Source organism: Hylaeus anthracinus, unplaced genomic scaffold (genome assembly GCF_026225885.1).
Source record: "Hylaeus anthracinus isolate JK02 unplaced genomic scaffold, UHH_iyHylAnth1.0_haploid 12001, whole genome shotgun sequence".
Lineage (NCBI taxonomy): Eukaryota > Metazoa > Arthropoda > Insecta > Hymenoptera > Colletidae > Hylaeus > Hylaeus anthracinus.
The window spans coordinates 20227082-20246947 of NW_026534348.1; the positions used below are offsets into that span (position 1 = coordinate 20227082).

At 36.4% G+C, this 19866-nt stretch overlaps 1 long non-coding RNA gene across 1 annotated transcript; it reads left to right on the forward strand.

Annotated features, from left to right (window-relative positions):
- The first annotated feature begins 1643 nt into the window (after positions 1 to 1643).
- Positions 1644 to 4830, forward strand: LOC128891329 (uncharacterized). The gene is made up of 2 exons (XR_008460813.1): positions 1644 to 2116; positions 4501 to 4830. It is a non-coding gene; the product is annotated as an uncharacterized LOC128891329 (long non-coding RNA).
- Positions 4831 to 19866: the final 15036 nt, after the last annotated feature.

Genomic DNA, 19866 nt, shown 5'->3' on the forward strand with positions numbered 1-19866 from the left:
CAAATTTTGAACTTTCCTTAACCAATCCATCGATATCGATCGAACCTTGACACATTTTCAGCATTTAGGATAGACCGCTATCAAGTAACACCGCGTGTGACAAGATTCACTGCCGTAATACGAAACCTCGAATAGGGTGCTCTTTAATATTGTCTTGCTATGCACTCTCTGTGCTCAAGATGTGCTGATAACGTTATCGTATAGTTACATTTGTCGTAGCGCGACTGCGTCCTAAATATTCACTGAACACGTACTTTATGAACACTGATTACATCTTGGCTTAGATCCTATGTATGCCTATGTTCTTTGTAATCTCTAACTGCACTCTGCCTAGGGCACCTGTGTCTATTCTTACCTACAACTTCGGTACTTTCTCCATTGCTGACGTTGGGCATGCTGTAGTGAACCGAATGATAAACGTTGTGCTGATAAATACAGAGATAAACGTTATCAAAGACCCGTGCTAAATCTTGAGTTAACCGATCCACAAATCTCGGTTTATAACACTATTCCGGAACAAGCTTACACTTTGATTTATGTAATTAAATAGCGAATTTACATTCACGTCGACAGAACATAAGTGACATACAATTATTACATATTGACAAACAAACAAGGTAGTCTCTGAAGTTTTATTAACACCAGAGGAAGCTTATTCGTCGTTTCGCTATTTCTTCAGAAATGCAGTTGTAAAGACTTCTGTAATAGATGAAATTTACTTTGAAAATCCCAGCTGGAACGAGTACAACAGAAGGAACTCTTTGGAAGGAACTACACTTACTGGAGCGAATTCGGATGTGTTGTCCTACTTATGTCTCATAATTGTTTTTGTATTTGGAAGTACAAATTAATTCGGTCCGTTTTTTTGTGTTGAAAAATGCATTTATTTCGAGGACAACATGAATTAACAGATTAATCAAAGTATTGTCCATCGCTGTTTACTACTTTTTCTCACCTCTCAGGCAATTTTCGAATTCCATCTCGAAAAAATATCTCGTCGTTTGAAAACGGACCGAACTAATTTGTGCTCCCAAATACAAATACAAATTACAATTTCCCCAGAATAACCTTGAGTAATACAATGATTTGCTACATTAAGACCCGTGGTACTCTTTGTCGTCCTTTGCTCAAATATCGACTCGACTCCTGCGGAATCTAGGTCCTACCCTAATCAAATAAAACTGCGAAACAACTGGTGAAAATGTTTCGGCGTTCCACGGTCTATCGAGCTAAGAATAGCCGACGTGTTTTGTGGACTGTGCTTCTCGAAAGTAGTAAGAACCACGAGGAGGACCAACATGGACAGGACGTTTGAAGTGGGCCGAGAAACGACTGGAAGCGAGAAAGCATCCGCGGAGCAGTGCCCCATCGTGTTCTCGTCTAACAGCGGAGAGTAGCAGACAGTCGAGCCCAGGCGAGCCAAACAGCTGTCAAAGCCTCCGCGGTCTCGTTCCAACCGACCCTTCTCCGCGACCCTGCTGGCCGATGTTGTGGTTGCTAATGTACTCGGTCCACGTCGCACAGCCAGTCGTCAAGCGACAGGCATCGCGACAAGAAGAAAGGAGCCACGCTTCGTCCCGTGAATACAATGTGTGTTTACCTTCCTATTTAGAAGCCACGCACTCGAACGAGAGACACTGCGCCCTGAAGATGAGTCACTTCGCGAAACGGACCTGCGCATGGGAGCAACTTAACACCTGGTTCTTGTATTCCTACGTTGACGGCTGCGAGTGACAGGTTTTTCCTGACAAATTGGCCTGCTCATGGTTTCGTAAGCGGTTGTCGAGGCTAGGACAACTTGAACTCAATGAATGCATCCTTGGGGATAGAGATAGAGTGTTGGAATGCATTTGAAAGAAGTGAAATGGGAGTTTAGTTTTTATTTCATTTTCAATGTTTGTCACGATTACGATGGACAGATTTTTTTTTCATAAATTGATTGATTCGTGGTTTAGCGAGAAATTATTGAAGGTTCAATCTTATGTTATTAATTTAATCTGAACGTGTCCAATTGAGTACCGATCAAAATAATTGCTGTTTTCGTTGAGGAAGTTTGATATTTGAGTACATCTTCTTTTAGGACATTTAATTCAGATTCTGCTACTTTTTCTTTACAGTGAGTATTTATCAATTCGTGAACGCATAAATCATCAAGTGACGATCATTTTTTTAAAGAATACAATAAAACTTATATTTAAGGGTTAAAACTATCATGTGCCAGAAATAGTAGAAGAAGTAGCAACCACGAAAAATTTCTGACATATCTAAGCAATAAGTAATACTAGAATTTCGTTGAATAATGAATGAGTTCCTTGAAATTTGAATGAGTGGTGATGAAGGATCCTAGGTCACAAACATGTCTTGTTAGCATAAATAATCAGATAGAGTATCCAAAGTTACTTCATAGCTAACCATTCACGATGAAATTCGTGGGTTCCATGTAATAATCTCCGAATATGAGACTCCCTTGCAAGTTCAGACGAAAGCTATAAATTATGTCAGCGTGGTTGAAAGTTGATAGAACTAATAATTCCAGGAGCTTTTAATGAATGGATGAAATTTGCCAAAGATACAGATTTTCGGTATCGATGATCTATTCAGTTCCTGAGAGGCTTTCCGGTTCAAAGTGAACGTTTCATATGCACCATCCCTTGTTGCGGTTCTGTGGTCGACCATTGCTAGCGATTCTTGACGGGGCACCCGTAATTCAAACTCCGATCTGTACGCCATGTAAGTGGCGGATGAAAACGTTGGTCCTTGGGTTGGTCCAGATTTTACGCCCTCATCCAGGATAGACAGGCCTGGCAGCGCGGAAGTTGCGGTCCAATTCGTTTTGATAGAAACGTTAGAAACCGTGCCAAGACGCACGGATGACTGGGAGTGCAAGGGAATCTACTCCATCGCCTTAGAAAAAGACGTCTAAAGTGTTCCTTCCTGAATCATTCACTCACATGCTATTGATGGCTTATCCAGCATGTGCATATTTTTTAATATACAGGGTGAGTCTTATAACGCGACGACCTCGAATAAATCGTAAGGTATTTGTTGTACGACAAAATGGTTCAAACAAAAGTTGCATGGTATCTAAGGGGACATACAGTGCTGTAATCTGTTTTTCATTACCTTACTTTTTTATTGAGATATTAGGGTCACTGTCAGTTTTTTAAATGGAATGTCTAACATTTTTTTTTTCGAATTCGGATAAATCATCAAATTTATCGTGAAAAAGTATTACATGAAGTGGGACTTGAAATGAATAATTACTGAGATATCTTCAAATTAATAATCTTCTATTAGGAAATACGCTTAGTCAACGTGATTCTTAGCACGACTTTATTCACGTCGGTAGGTCATGTCTGTAAACAAGTTCCCTGTTAAATATTAATAATCATCAACTCGGAATGCCTATTTAGTATTTCGGTAAGCGTTAAAGTCGTATTGAGAAAGGTGCTACATTTTTATTACAATGTTTAGTAACAGTGAAACAACGTTATGATAATTGTTTATGGTGCGTGTGAAGAAAATGCTGTAAAAGCTAAGATCTTGTACCAAGCTAAGTATCCTGATCGAAATCAGCCATCGCATTCTACCTTCTTAAGGCTTAGTCGAAGACTCAAAGAATATGGCAATTTTAATGTACAGAAACGTAAAAAAAAAAATATACATGTCGAATTGAGTAACCTCCTCCTTTTCGAAGTCGGTTAAAAAGGTATCTCAAAGTTGTGAATAATGAAGGATGTCGTACTTCAACCTTAGCAGCTATTGCCCATAAACTTCTTTTATAAATATCTCAGTAATTTTTCATTTCAAGTCCCACTTCATGTAATACTATTTTACGCAGAATTTGATGATTTATCCGAATTCGAAAAAAAAAAATGTTAGACATTCCATTTAAAAAACTGACAGTGACCCTAATATCTCAATAAAAAAGTAAGGTAATGAAAAACAGATTACAGCACTGTATGTCCCCCTAGATACCATGCAACTTTTGTTTGAAACATTTTGTCGTACAACAAATGCCTTACGATTTATTTGAGGTCGTCACGTTATAAGACTCACCCTGTATATTCCAAGGTACCGTATGTTCTTTTTCCTGATGAAATTATGATGTATCGAGAAAGTATATTAATGCAAAATTTATGATGTCGGGACGATTTTAATTTTTAAAATTATATTAATACAAAGAAAAAGCAATGGGATAATTGCTTGTCTGGTATAAATATATTTATGACTGGGATGACGAAAAGAAACATCTATTGATAATTGTTAAAATAACTACACTTGAGAAAAAATGTATTAGTCTGTAGTACTATGTATGTTGCCTCTCAGTAACTCGATTTTTATGTGCATCCATAATGCACACTTATAAATCGCTGTTACCTTTTCTAAATATCAACTAACAATTACATTACATGATTGTAATCAATGAAATGATTTCATTATTTGAGTGTATATACAAATAAACAGACTCTAACAAACACTTTTTTCTTTCTGTTCCAGGTAAGTGTCACCTGTCAATTCGAAAGAGACTCACGGGAAAGGAAGAGACGTCATTCTGGGGTCGCATTTAACACTTTTCAGTTTGAAATAATTTTGCCTAAATTAAGTGCAGTAGGCTTTACAAACACAATTATACAGAAATATTTGTTGGACGCTACCTAATTAAAAGGGACAAACAGTCTGTGATACAGTACATATGGGCTCATAGAAATAAAATCATGTATCAAACTTGTGACGCTGGTACAATAGAATTCACTTTTGTAGTACCAGCTTTGTAACATGTGTGAATTAGAACTAGAAAATAAAATAAAATATACTTCAATATTTTCAGTACATGTACTGAAGTAGGATACTTTACTTGACATCTTGTTTGCTAAATCGTCAAGTGTAGCTGTAAATTACATCGTCAAACGTTAGCGATGTCAAGTCGAGCCATTGAGAAGTTAACATAAAATCATGTAGCTTAAAGTTAGCTATCTGAAACCATCAGAGTAGAAGGGGTCAAGTAACCTTTCAGGGAACCCCAGGATAGAAGAAGCGTCGGAGGAGAAACGAGAATGTTAAAAAAAATCGAAGCTGAGTCGGACGAGTGACAATCTGAGCTTTGATTTCGAGCCGAAGGATTTCACTGCTGACGCGCGACGATGGTGGCGCCTAATGGGCTTGTCTCGCGCTAAAAATATATACTGCTTTGAATTTCCCATTTAGCAGGGAGGGATACGGCAGGGAACAGGAAAAGAGTGAAGGACGGCGGCTAGGGGAAACGAGGGAGGAAGAGGGCACTGCCACTGTTACTCCACTTTCGACCGGTGAAAATAACTCGACCGGTGCTTCGCGGTACCGTGTCATTTCTCTATCCTCCTTTGTCGCTGGGCTCGCGCCTCCATCGTTTCACGTGAAACGTGGCTGCGTCGGCGAGAAGGGAGAAAAAAATTGCAAAAGCCGGGCTGGCTTCCCGCCTCGCATAGAACATGCGGAGATGGAAATGCTGCGGCTATAGGCTTTTTACACCGTTGGTCTTTGTCATGGGTAGCACTTTTGCTCGACGGAACGTCGTTCAATGACCGAGCAATCCGCTATGGAATACGCTATTGTACCTACCCGCGGGTCTTATCGCTGGATGTCACGTTTCAAGAAAACGTGGACTACAAAAATTGATGAAAATTACAACACTTCGACAACACAAATTGATAACACTTGTCCTTGTTATCTTGTATATAATGTATATCGTATTCGTTTCAATCAACGGAAGCTTGTGCGGGAATACATAAATAAATATCAGTTGACGAAGGTCTAAGGTATGTATATGTCGCAGGGAAATGATAAAAATAGAGATTTAATCAAATCCCTAAGGTAGATGATCAATTCACGGGAGATGTTAAAATAACAAGTCAATTTTCCTAAAGAAAGTAAGTGATTTGATCAAATACCTTAACTGTTTTAGTGTAAAGATGAAATAATATTGTTATATATTGAAAGTATTTATTTAGTAAATCATGCGTTATTAAAAGTAGAATAGGTAATACAACAATACTCATAGAAACATAAATTATTTATTCGAGACTAATTAGCAAAAGAAATAGGTACTTAGGCTGATATTTTAAAAAACAAAAAGAATATTTTTAGGGAATGTAATTAATAAATAATTTATGTACTACGACTATTGTTGTATTACCTACTTTACACTTAATAACGCATGATTTACTAAATTAATACTTTTAATATCTAAACAATATTATTCCATCTTTTCACTAAAACAGTTAAGGGATTTAATCAAATCACTTACTTTCTTTAGGGAAATGACCTCACAGAGTTGTTATTTTAACATGTCCCGTGAATTGATCATCTACCTTAGGGATTTGATCAAATCTCTATTTTTATTACTCCCCTGCAACATATATACGTATAAAGCGCATATATGTATACAGTAGGTGTCAGAACTATTCGTACAGCAACCAATTTAAAATAAATGATGTCTGTATGAATACTTATTACATTGACTGTATATGTATATGTGCTTTATTTTGTATCTAGGCTGGGGACTTTCTGGTACGCTTAGTTTATACCATTTACGTGACTTTTATGTAATAAAATTAATACGCGAATGAAAATGACGAAATGTCGTCTGGAATTCGATTTGTTACAAAAATCAGAAGTAAACAAGTTTTGTTTACTTCTTTTATTCAATGGAAGCCTGCATGCCTGTATATCAATGAATATTTAATAATACAATAATTATCTAATGATGATCAGAAGTTGTGTTTGTGAAGCAATACCCACTTGAGCAATATTACCGTATAAGGAACACGTACAAACAGAAGTTATTTGCAAAGCATCGTTTTATACAAATTAAAAATATTGAAGTTTGAACGTCTCTGAATCGAATACTTTCCGTCTTAATATTGAAACCTTCAACGAAATGAGTAGAAAATTCTTGTTTTATTGTACTTTGGAATTTCTTATAAGATGGAATGTCTATAAGCCAAATAGTCTTGGATTTATTGTAACATTGCCTTCTTGCGCGACAAGGACTACACTCCGGTGGCGGAGCTAAAAATTTAGAGGAAGCAGTTAAACCTCATTCAGTCTTGTTAACAAGTTGTTAACAAGTATATTTCTCCAAGTATCTGCTGGCATCGCTTAGTTCCTAATACTAGTTTGGAAAGAGGTTTTCGATATCCTGGACGCTTTGATTGGAAAACCAGTCGTCGGATAATGAGAAGAAATTCGAATCAAGTCTCACCAATTGCATTATCGCTTATGTGTGCAATTCTAGCATCGATAATCGGTTGTGTACCCTTTCGTTTCGAATGGTGGCTTCGAAAGATTCCTTCGAAAGAAGGAATCCTAGATAACCTGGATGCCTCGATTGAAAAACCAGTCGTCGGATACTGAGAGGAAACTCGAATCTGGCTTCGCCAACAGGATCATCGGTTATGCATATAACTCTAGAAGTGATAATCAGTTGTGTATCCTTCGCAACGGCCGGCGCCACGCTTCTAAAGAAAAGATTATTAGTCGTAAGACAAAGCATTATCGAGTTTGATCTTCCAATGAGCACGCCGCGGTAACCGTGTTTGCCAACCAAGGCAAAGAAACGATGTAGCGACACGTTAATTAGAAACTCAACAAAAAGGAGGGCCGGTTTGCCCAGCTTGACCCGCGTTCCACATGGTCGGTGTCTCTCGCTGTGTACATACAGGGACCCAAAATACCTCGCATCATCTCACGAGCAGGCGATCGGTCTTATTCATGTCACGTCGTTCGTCATTTCTTCCAGAGAACTAGTAACTTCGCGGCGACGCGGGCAGACGGTCGGAAGCGGACGTGGGCAAAAATCATTCTAATTTGCTGGTTCGCCGCAGAGTAATCTTCTTTGCTTCGACACCAGAACATTGGTGTTCGTCTTCCCTTTACGTTCTTTTCTTCAAATTATTCATTTTTCATTATTATCACGGACTCGAGTAAAATTTGTTCTCAGAGGGCAATCATTTGTCGAAAATTTGGACAGCTACCGTCGCGTCGCTATTTCTCGTCATCTTCTATTTCCCGGTTAGAGAAGTGGAAAGTTTTATTGTGAAATTTTGGCAGAAGTCAAATTACAATACTTTATAATTCTATGCGATTTTGAGTTTACATACACGTATAACTCCCAAAATATGATTTCATGTATAGTATAATAAACAAAAATATTAAGAGAAATTGTACAATAAAATTTTTTTTTGTTTCAATTTCGTACATCTTTAAAAACACAAAGACTAATAATTACATGAACTGTAATATAATATATTATTCTTGTATGTTCTCGTGTAATCCCATAGGTTTTCTTCAAAGTTCGTACCCACTTGGTTTTACAAAATTTCATAATATCGTCATGAGAATTCTCATAATATTGTTGCGGCGGCATGAAGATGCCGCAATATTGCGAAGTTGCATCGTCGTGGCAGCGTGAAGATGCTGCGATGATTTGAAGTGCGATCTGAAAATCATCGCAGGAGGTATAAAGGATTTGTTAGATTCAACCGGTAGTGTCCTATTACTTTTGAATTGGCAGATCGTCGCCAGACTTGTTATCGAACAGGTGTGTTTACTGATTGAGTTCTTGTTATTGTTAATAAACGTTTAAATGACTACTCCTCGATGTGCCACCACCCCCAGCGTAACATTGGTGTCAGAACTAAGTTCTTATTCTTATATAAAAGACGTGTTGATTATTAAAAATGTCTACTCCTCGATGTGCCACCGACCCCCGGCGTAACAATATTTTCGTTTATTGTACTCTAGAATTGAGTCTTTTTTTCGAGAAGAACCATACCAACTAAGAAGAACCATAAATGTTCATAATCTAAATAAAGCGCATGAAATCTATTACTAATTTTTTCCATCAACCAACAATTTCAATTATTTTATTTTTCTTAAATTTTAATTATATCACAATTCAATAATTATCAATCTTCCACTGCACGCGTTTCTTTCAAACACCTAGAATAATTTGTATTATGAATGGTTCAATGCCCGTGACGTCAACTTCTTGTAGAGATGTTTTTTCCAGGAATAACGAAGGCGTCGTTAACCCAGTCGATAATGCACGGATAATGGAGGCAGTTCGTTGCGAAACACCGATCGTCGGGAGCCTCGATGCATTTAGCGTCCTTGTCGATAATCGACGTATCGGGGATAATGTCAAAAGAAGCTAATGTCGACGGGCAGGGCCGACGAAGCTGTGAGAAAATTCTTAGACCGTTGGCTGGTTCGTATGCGGGCGCTCAAGAGACATGCTACCCGATCACCTTGCGTAAATTCTTGCATTATTTTCTCACAAGCCTTGAATCAGCTTCCACGCGAGTACGTTACTCTCTCCATGGTAATTGCATTAATTTATCGCGCCCGAATGACGAGTTTTTCAGCTGTCTACGGCACGAGATCTACTCAGCTACGCGTGATCCACGAAGCGTTTAGAATAATCGTGGAAATCATTCATTTTGCTAACGGAACTCCGTTTATCCAATGTTTCGTGGGTGTCGAGTTTAGTTATTTCACTGAATTCAACGCTCGCCATTGAAAGTATTGGTACAGTGGCGTTCAAATTACCGTCCATACGATGGAGTATGGGTTGAAAGTGTCATGTGTTTGTAAATGTAGAAACTAAACGCAGTGTAGAAGTACCATGAAGACCAAATGTCAATTCAGATTTTTTTAATCAAGTTTAGTGTTTTTCATAACTTTAAAGAACTATAATTCTTCTTCTTTTTACTTTACAAATAAATCTTAATTTTAAATTCTTTTCTTAATTAATTTTCATTAATCCTTTTTATATGATATAAGAAAATTTATAACACAGTGAAAGTATGTACAATAACAACCACGCCACACACATCTTTATTTAAAATTTATATTGATGAGGACTTTCGAGTGTTTTTAATTCCATTACTTTGCTTTGTTTATTTTTTGATATATTAGTGCTTATGTTAGGAAACACTTTTAGTGTTTGAGAATCCAGCAGACATACTCCTGTTGCCAATATATAATATTCCTAATAAAATCATTATTTGTAATCTTTTGACATATTGTTACTGAAGCAATGATCTTTGATGTTTGTACTTTTCCATCCGAATAGTACAACATCAGATTAATCAAATTTACTGAATGAAGTTAGAGTTTTTAAAAATTTACTAACTTTTACAATGTATCAACTTTCATTTCTATCGATTGCGTAGGACATGTTAGTTTATCTTTCAGAATAAGAAGAAACAAGACAAATAAATCTAAAAAATTTATTAAATGTATATTGTACGAAAAAGTCATAAAGTTTAATGGCAATGTAATAAGATAGTATGTAAGAAACTGCATGCAAAATTTTTCAGGTTTAGTGTTAAAGAGTAAGTTATCCAAACAAACCTATATCTATACTTCTACTGCAAATAGCATATCGTTTAGAAAAGTTCCACGTGAACAACGTATTCGTTCGAAATCCCCCTCGATCACGAAGTTGTCGTTTCATATTGAAGGGGCCACCGACGTTTCCAAAAATTTCGTTCAAAAAATTCGTTCCCATCGATAATAATCTCGAATCCGCGCGATATATCTGCGCTTTTGAATAGAGTGCCTCACAATTCCGTGGCGCTCCGCTGGAGGTATAAAGGATTCGTTAGATTCGACCGGTAGTGTCCTATTAAAACCAACAGCGGCTTCTCGTTTCTCGATATTCAAATCAATCCTCGACGATCTTCGAGTGAATTCAATTTCAATTTTCTTCCAGCCGCCTAGCGAGCGAAAAAGCGAAACAAACGGGCGTCAAGCGGTGCCATGGACGACCGTACGTGGAAAACTATAAAATCGTAAAAACAACGGGTACCGCCATGCGCCGTCGCCCGTATGGATTCATTCATCAATCGTTCCGACGGTTCTGATTGTGAGGGCTGTTTTGTGTAAGTTTTTGTAGACGCCTCCACGCAGCCGTAAAAAATACGGAAACTCGAACTATGACTCGGTGTGTGGCAGCGTTTCCCAACTGTGGACGGTAGCGCCCCTCTGGGGGTTCGGAGTGGCGTTATTTTGTCTGTTTTAAATGTTTTCAGTTGTTCTATTTTTTTACGAAAGTAGACACTTGTGTAGAATAATTATCTGTTTGAATTTTATTATACTTCTGTAATAATTGAATGAGATCCGATTCTATTACAAATTGATTATGATGATATTCGGTACAGCGCCATAATATTTTTCATAACTTGTTTATTATTGGAGTAAGTTATATAACACATTTTACGTAATGGCTTTATAAGTAAGCTAATTAGTAGACAAAATTTCAATTTAGTTCGAACCCCGCACATGTGTCTTCGATTAACTTAGCTCTTTAAACTCCTCACTACTTTAAGATCGTGTGGGGTGCCTCGGAAATCCAGCTTTATTATTTAAATAATAACTCATTGCATACTTGAATTCTTACTTGCAATTCTAAGTAGTCCTCTGATTTGATCTCTTTGATTCTGTACCATAGTAATATGTTCCACCATAGTAACACATGGTAACACCATAGTAACATTTATTTGAACTGCAGAAATCATGTCAACCAGCGGCCAATATTTGTTCCGCGGTCTCACGGTCAACAGGCTGTATCATTTATACTTTTTTTTGGAATAACTGTCCATAAAAATTTGTACGTTATATTAAACTAGCAATAAAAACGTGTGTAACATTTTAAATTACAATTTTGCATACTTTTTTCTATAATAAAGGATAAAAAAACCGTTTTTCGGAAAAAGAAATTATCCATAAATCGTTGATCAAAAAACGCTTTCGACAGGAGGCGTTTTGACGAAAAAGGTTGGGAAACGCTGGTGTGTCGCGACAGTGTACAAAAGAGACGCGTGGGACGAGAAAACGTTGAACGGACAGGGCTCGATCGCGCACAATCCAAGTCGATGCGTCGCAATTAAAAACTGTTGCCGAACTTTCCGGGCGCCCCGACGCGGTGCGCCGCGCGAGTGGCAATCACTGGTTTAGTTTTTCATCGGGGAAGCAACGCCGTTATCACAGCTGCACGCTCGCGTGTACACTTTTGTGCGCGAGCGCGTGGGGCCACGCCAACCGATTGTAAGTAAGTTTGCAAAATCCCGACTGAAAAATCGAGCATCGCTCCGACGAACTTTGGAGCCGTTCGTGCGGAAATTTTCAGGATTTACTGGCTCTCTATCGTCCTATTGTTCGAATTCTGGCGGCGGTGCCTTGATTGAAATAGTGCTTCGCTGCAGCATTGAAGTTTAACATTCTTTTAATGAAATAACGTAACTAATTAAATTATCTAAGTATTGTTATTGCTGGTATTCTTATTTCAAGCTTCTTTTTCTTAACTTAACGAGAGGCTTATTAAGTATAAAGACGTTAATTTTCAAGTTTTATTTACAAAAGCATTGTACCATAACCTTTTATATAATAATTCAACAGGCTCCTTAAATGCACAAGTTTCTCTACGATAAATGGTCAGTAACATAATCCGGGATCGGATATCTCGATGAGACAATGCTAATGCCACGATAAAACTTTTTTTATGTTTATATTTATGTTTACAAACACGACGTAATTCACAACATACTATTTAATAGACGTTAAGTATAATAACATTCATTCACACAAGTATGTTTTGTTTCCTTTTTGTGTTTCTGGCTCATCCCTAAAAAATCGTATTTCCCTAAGTTTACTTTATATGTATAGAATGTATAATTTGCCATAAATAATAGTAAAACTTAAATTTTTATACTACACTTGTCTTACGTTATAGGTCTATGTGTTGTACAACAGTTTACATATTTAGTAATGATATTTAGTAATAATTATAATAGTTTTATGGCAATTAATATTGCATATTCTAATATTATTTTTCTAATACACAAATTTACATTTTTATGTAGTTAATAGTACTCTATAGTTATATTACTAGTTTACTGTTTTACTTTCTTAGGATTCTGCCAAATTTACTACGAAAAAATGTTTTTATTTTGTAAATTTAATATAAATTACTATAATTCTGTTGACGCAAAATGTGAAAATTATTCCATCCTAACTTTCTATTCTAAAGTTCGTAATAAACACTGAAGAAAATTTACCTCTTGTCGTATTTTTACCTTAAAATTTTACGTGTCTAAAATTCTAAGAAACAACGTGGACGCAGTCTTCTAAAATATTTGAATTTCGTAAACTTCTCGCAATACTCGCAGTTCTTTGAATATACGTGACAATTATAACTAAAAGGAAAGCTGGTTTCATTACATGACTGTCAATGAAAATATAATAAATATCATAGTTTTAACGTCATCGAATACCGCGGCGATCAAAGAATTCTTCAGATTAGATCTGTACGAGGCGAAAGAAGAATTTTCGTAATTTCGAGGCTGTCCAATAAAATAAATGTCCGCAAAAAGTACACGTTACGCATCGCATGGGTCCAGAAATAATTTCGATTAAGGCTGTAGATGGAAATCGGTGGGCATTACGAATGCATTGGCAATAACGTTGCAACTAATTCGCGGACTACCAATAAAATTTTGCTATTCGTAGACATCCTATCATCCGAACAGAATCTAGCTTTATTACCCGTGGCAAATTAATTTATCCACGGACTCATCCTTGTATCAGAACGAAGGAGAATGATGCAACGTATTGCAATCTCCGTGTACGAGCACTTACGCATTCCACTTACGCAACTGAGACCAGTGGGAGAAAAAAGGGAAGAAATTGGTTTTTAATCGAATGGAATGGAAATTGTTGGGATTACACGGAATCCATCGATATCGGGTAAATAGAAACGTCGCGAAATTCACTTCGTTGTGACCTTTCATCCAGCGATTGCTGTAATCTTAAGAACTTTGAGAATGAAACATTGTAGCTGTTGAAATATTCGTTATGATCGTTGTCTTTATTTAATATTCTATCGATGCTAATTAACACTTGATGAAAAATGTGTGTGTATGAACGTTAAGACGAATTAGCCTTAAAAGATCGAATATCCGAAAGCAAATGAAATAATTATACATTAACAAGGAAAACATATATTGATTCAAATATGTTTCATACGATTAAACTTTGTGAAACTAAGTTTTTAATACAATAGTAGAATCTCATTTATATGTATATGCGAAAATAGATTTGTGTGTACACTTTTGTACCAATGTTTTACTATTTTATTCAAGTTAATGTTTGTTACATAGTGAATCATAGGTGTATTTGTATTTTTATTGGTTATTTTTTTTATTGATTACTCTGTTCATTAAATTTATCACATTAGTTGGCACAAAGTTTAATACAATAACACACATTTTATATATAGTTCCCAGAGTCTTTAATGAAAATTACATTTTATCTAACCAACATATTTGAACATCAATATCCGTTTCATTTATACAAAGTATATCGATTTTCATAACTATATATTATCTGTGTGGTTATTATTATAAAATATTTTCTTCTGTATCTAAAGGAATCTCAACCTTGTTAATAAAATTATCACTATTATTCCATGTTAGGTGAATATGAATATTGTGCTGTTATTACGTTGGAATATTTTGTACTTTCTATGCATGTATATATGGAACTTCATTCTCAACTGTTCTATTGATTTTTAAAGTTATTCTACATACCTACTTGGTTCTATGATTATATTTTCCGATTATAATATTGTTTATATCGCACCTAACAAAATTGTACTGTCCGGACATTTGATGGTTTGTTGGAAACTCGTATAGTAATAACGAGGAAAAATATTGGCTCTCTGGTGTTTCTCATATTTACATTTAACACAATATGCAAGTGGCGATAGCTAGGAATAATTTAACCTGCACGATGACACGTAAATGGTGCCGCCTATTGACATTGACTGGTTGTAAAACTTGATTTGTGCCGTCTATGATGAACAGGAGTTGAATTTACAGAGGTTGCCCCAAGATTGAGTCACTTCTTGCTTAGAAACTTCATCTTTACGCGCGTCTGCGTGGGTGGAGCGAAAATCATACATCAAACTGTCGAGAAACGTGATACCCTTTCTTTACGAAACGCATCGTATTTCACGGAATTTCTTTAACATATTTACTATCAAGACAAGTATATTTAATTGATACCCCTGTTATAATAAATAATTTGACACCTTCGTTCATAATATGTAGATACTTACCACTTTCAATGAATAATTGATATACACCGTAAGTTATTACTATAAAATTTTTTGTTGCAAAGTTCTATTTTAATTGTGTATTTAGTAACATTTAATAATATTACACTGTATAATATTAAAATTTAGATAGAAAAGTTCGAAAAAAATGTCCAACAAATACATTTCTGGCAAGTTATTATAAAATAAACAGAATAATATTACTTTGGAGAGAATGAAGAAATTAATAGTTAGAATGCCAAGACTGGTAAAAGAAATTTTAAGAGTACGCGGCAGAAACATTAATGAAATGGAAATTGAATTGTTTTCTGTTATTACTGGTGAGACTTTAACTAAACTATTGGTGTAATATATTTTCTAATGTAATCCAAATTAAATGCAGAAACATAAGAAATATTCTTAACTTTCACTTTCAACTAATACCTTTTTTTAGATATTTATTTGAATTGAGCGGGAGTGCATAACGCTATGTGGGCATCCTGTTGACATAATACTGTGTAGACACTTGAACCTGTCTTAAGACATTCGCCAAGTATTCGAAAGTGTTTGAAAGTGCAATATATACTGCAACTTTCGATTAAAATGCAGGTATTGAGACAAAAGTGTAAATCATTTTACCAAATCTAGAGTGGTGCTAGAAAAAGGTTTCGCAAAGTCGATTTAGCAGCGTTGAAGTTGTACAAATTGTAAGGTTATTTGATGATTCTTCCCTTATTTTCTCATCTTCTATTGAACCATGTAACCCATGTAACCCCTGTAACCCATTATATGTATTTTAAGAATCTTAACCTATTCAGTCTTCATTTATTTTGCTGTTCGTGTGGACGAACTGCATCGTTATTCTGTCTGAGAACACTACAAGTCAGACTCGTAGTGACCCATTTTGGCTAGGGTTACGCACTATGAGTAGTGTAGGGTCAATGAATTAAAACGTCCTATAAAAACCTTAATAATATTTCACCTCATTCCATTTAAGAGAACAAAGTTGGTCTCTGTACTTTCCTCGCACTTTCCACTAGAAAAAGAACTACAATACTAACATCGGATTATACACCTCCTGAAGCCAAGCAAGATACTTTTGAAGCATTTTTGTCCATTGCGGAAAGGAAACGAACCGTCAGGGTAGCCCAAGTGAAGGTGTTTCGCCAGGTTGTAAAAATTAAACGAGCGAATCAAAAGACTTACACAATTACAACAAATGTCAAAAAACCCATATACCTAGCGTTTTCTTTGACTTGATCATCCAAAGTAATATTGTTACTCGGGTATAGCAGGTAAAAGGTTAAGAAGCACTGTACTAGACGACGAAATCAAGTCGGAGCCGTCGAGCAGCTCGACCCTACAGGAAACGGAACCAACCGCTTAAAACCTAGCACGTGTACGATAAACTCGAGGTGTCGCCGCCATGTGTATACACGGGAACGACGAGGACGGGGGATCCCTTGGACGAGCCACGAGAAGGGAACAAGGGACTGAGCGGGGAAGACAGAAGTAGGCAGGTGTTTTTGCAGGCCGCCAAGGAGGCTGTTAGCATCCTTCGCCACCATCATTGGTTGAGCGTGGCCGGCGAACATCCTTGGATCTCCTTAGATCTTCCACCGATCTCCTCTGATCTCCTCACACCTGGTTGCGTCTACCTGCCTAGGCGGTTTGTTCGGCCTGATTCTCTCGCAGCAGCGTTTCTCCTCCTCTCCGTATCCCCGCGTTTCTTTTCGTTCACGTCTTGTACCCGCTGGCTACCTGTCTTCCACGATCTTCTCGGTTACTCTCTCCCCAGGTCGATCGAATCCGATGCGAGGCATTTTTCTCTCTCCCAGAACGTCCTTGTCCGCTTCGCGTGCTCTTGTGCTCATTCCCCGGGGCAGCGTTTCCCAATCTTTTTTAGTCGCGAAACACTTTCAATCTCATAATACGCACAAGGAACGATTATATTATTTCGTGGCAGTTAGGTTTTTTTTTTCATGAAAAATGTGTAATTAACTTTCTGACTAAGTCTGAGGCTTTTGTAATTCACACAGCAGTTTCTATTTTGACGCGATTTTCATGGAATGGGTCTAGAAGTATTTGAAATTCATGAATATTGTAAATATTGGATTGAATTTTTTTGAGAGACATAAGGAAGTATTTTTAAATTGCATGACACGATTTCTTTATGTAGATTCGTCTGATTATTTATTAATTAAGGTAGAATCTTATTAGTCTCTGTTGGACTACTGTGTAGTATCTGATACGATTGTATAGTTATATAAACTCTACTGAAAAGTCGCTAGAATAAAGTTAGAGATTACTAGAATATATTCAAAATTAAATAATACATAGGTAATGTATGTTTCAAGTTTGCAAAAAATTGTTTTCTTATTTGTTTTATAGTGAATTGGGATTCTTTACGACACAGTATTACCCGGCCCTATGATCGAACATCGGAACCATAATTCAATATCTTGGGAGATACACAGCGAGAACATTGTTCTCGGAACGGGGCGAATCAAACATCCATGAAAACTTCGATGGTAGCTCCATTTAAACGCGGTACAACGCTAAACTTATCGCGATCGTAGAAAAGAATCGATGCATATAGAAAATGGACCGATTTCTATCCCCTTTCATAAACTTAAAGTTTATTTTCAAGTTCATCCATCTTGATTTTAAATTCTCAACTCACACCTGCCTCAGTTGACGAGTCTTTGGCAACGAATTAAAATGTAACAAACTATTTAGTCAACGATATTCCTTGTGTTCGTATAAGTCAATTTCATTTTTTTCATGTAATTACAGTGTCTATGCTGTTGTTAACATTTCCACGTCCGTTCGTTACGGACGGCAGTTTCGCTACACGTTACATTGTCTGTCGCCATATAGAAATAAAATATAAAAATTATTACAACTCTTAATTTGCTCGCCTGTTTTATATTAAATAATGTATGTAAATAAATATGACGTGGAGTTACTGATGTTGTATTAATTTTCAAATTATTGCGTATGGCACCAATGTGACGCGTACAGCAATTGAGCGTCAACTCGAATATGCCATCACGATGGTGCCAGTGGATGGGGAAGTGTTAATATTACATATTATCTCTTGTATTTCACCCATTTGCATCATTAGGGCATATTTGACCACGTTTGCCCTAGCTACTATTAGTATAGCTACTATCAGTAGTTTATTTATCACATAAAAAAAAGAAACAATACATTTTATCAGTGGCTTTATTCATTGAAAAATTAGATTCCATCCCTTTTATTATTATTAACTTTTAAACATTTTTATTGAACTCTATCAAGACAAGTTTTGGTGATAAGAACGAATTTTCTACTTTTCCATGTAATGCAAATCCGTTACTGTGCTAAAGTCTTAGGTCATTTACAGTATATTACATTTTTTACATTTTTACCTCTAAATAAAAAGTATACATTTTTATTTAGCTTATATATTATTATACAGTTTACTGTCTTAAATTAATTAAACAAAGTATAAATAACAAATATAGATCATATTTATTTTATTAACATAGATTTATTTAAGTGTAAGGCAAGCTTCACATAGTGGCCTAAGGTTTTCGCACAGTATTGTATGTTAAAGGCATTTTAACTTCGTTAATAAAATAATTATTATTATTATACGATGTTAGAGGCAGTTTGGGAAACGCTGTCCCAAAGTGTCTTAGACGTGGTTTGTCACGCAGAATCGTGCACGAAGAGTTTGCAAAATCGAGCGTGTTCCCGGTCGGTGGGTGTTGCGAGACTGAACGTCGATTCGGATCGTTTCGAGGAGACTGCATCGAAAAGGCGTTCTCGAGAATAGGCGACGCGGTGAGTCGCACGAAAGGCGTAGGCGTCGCACGGTCAGAGCTGGATGAACTCATTCGTTCGAGCTCACCTTGAAGACCCGGTTCCCGAGATACCGATGGAATTCTCGTAATCGCTACGCGATTTGCAATTCCAACCAAGGGGGAAATCGATTTTCTCTTTATCTTCGATTTCTTCCCGACGATTGAAAATTCTCTTCCCGTCCGCATTATGTCATTTCATCTCGCGAGCTCTGGGAATTCCAAGAATTACACTTTTATTATTTGAAGACGACACGGGGTACAGTCTTTAAGAGCTTAGCAAAATAGTTTGCATTTCATGAAACGTTCTCGATTGAATTTTCTGTTCTCGTTGTGCGATAAATGTAAAAAAAAACAGTTGATGGTCAAATTATTAATTACATGTATTAAATTATTAGTTACACATGCGAGAATTATTTATTTATTATCTTCAGTAAACAGTAATAACCCAAATATACTCAAAGGTTGTAAAATTACGAATGCATTATAATTAAATTGCGTATGTTTATCCTTTTATGGAATGTGAACATATGAAGTAATCTATGAGAATGTACACAAAATGCAAAAACGTATAAAATATGAACAATAGTGGTTATACCGTTTAGAAGATGAATTTTCGAAGACTTTTAGTTTAACGCAGAAAAATGTTAAATCAATTTTTTATTCTGAGACCAGTCTTGAAACTTTGTGAACGCATCACGCATACATTAGAAATGTTGCACTCTTTCAACTAGTATCTTGCACGAACTTAGTAAAGTGTGGAGACCGAATTATCCAGGTAAATTCTAGATGTAGAAGAACTAGATCTAAATGAAACACTATAAGAGCAGAGAAAAAGAGAGAGAGAGAGGGGGGGGGGTTGAAATCCATCATATCTCT